Raw genomic sequence first — 904 nt, 5'->3', positions numbered from 1 at the left:
TACGCACACACACGCAGCATGCACGCACACACACTCTCTCTCTTTCTCTAACTCTGCGCCCTGGCCTCGTTCCACTGGCCTGAGGCACGGCTATTGCTTTCCCCCTGCAGCCCTACAGCAGTTTGTCTGGCTACACTATCCCTCTCTTCCTTCCTCTCCCTCCATCCCTCCCTCCCTCTCCCTCCCTCCCTCCCTCTCCCTCCCTCCCTCCATCCCCCACCCTCCCTCCCTCCATCCCCCTCCTTCCTCTCCCTCCCTCCCTCCCTCCATCCCCCACCCTCCCTCCCTCCATCCCCCTCCTTCCTCTCCCTCCCTCCCTCCCTCCCCCCTCCCTCCCTCCCTCCCTCTCTTTGCTCCTCCAGTGTGACTGGGTTTCTGGTTCAAGCTGAAAATGTCAAACAGAAATATATTAACATTTAGAAAAGCTGAGGGCTTCAACAAGCAGCACCGTTTAATGCTGCAGTAGTATCACCCTCAGAATGAAAGCACACCTGCGGAGTGAAATCGTTCAGAGTAACTTATTTTTTCTGCCACATTATGAATATTAACTATTTTGGCAATATTTCACACATGACAAAATATGAATAACTGGTGATATTTGCCCAGGGGTAAAACACAAGTTGTGTGGCGTGTAGGCTAGTTCAAATCCCTGGTAAGACCGTAGCTGGACACACGGTGCACTTGGGCATAGTCAAATGTTGAGTCACATCTCCGAGCCTTACCATCTTACCATACACCCTGATCACCCGTTACAGTAGAACACATGGCATGCACTAAGCACACTAACCACCTTAAGTGAGACGCATTTGTCGCACTCAATCCCCATCCATGACAACACAGCAGGAAGAGGACAGAAGTTAGTGTGATGACTCCGCTGGTGTAATTCCTCATAGTTAGTGTCTAG

The sequence above is a fragment of the Salmo trutta genome, chromosome 14, assembly GCF_901001165.1.
Source record: "Salmo trutta chromosome 14, fSalTru1.1, whole genome shotgun sequence".
Taxonomy (NCBI): domain Eukaryota; kingdom Metazoa; phylum Chordata; class Actinopteri; order Salmoniformes; family Salmonidae; genus Salmo; species Salmo trutta.
The sequence above is the reverse complement of the archived record's forward strand: the minus strand, read 5'-3'. Positions refer to the sequence as shown.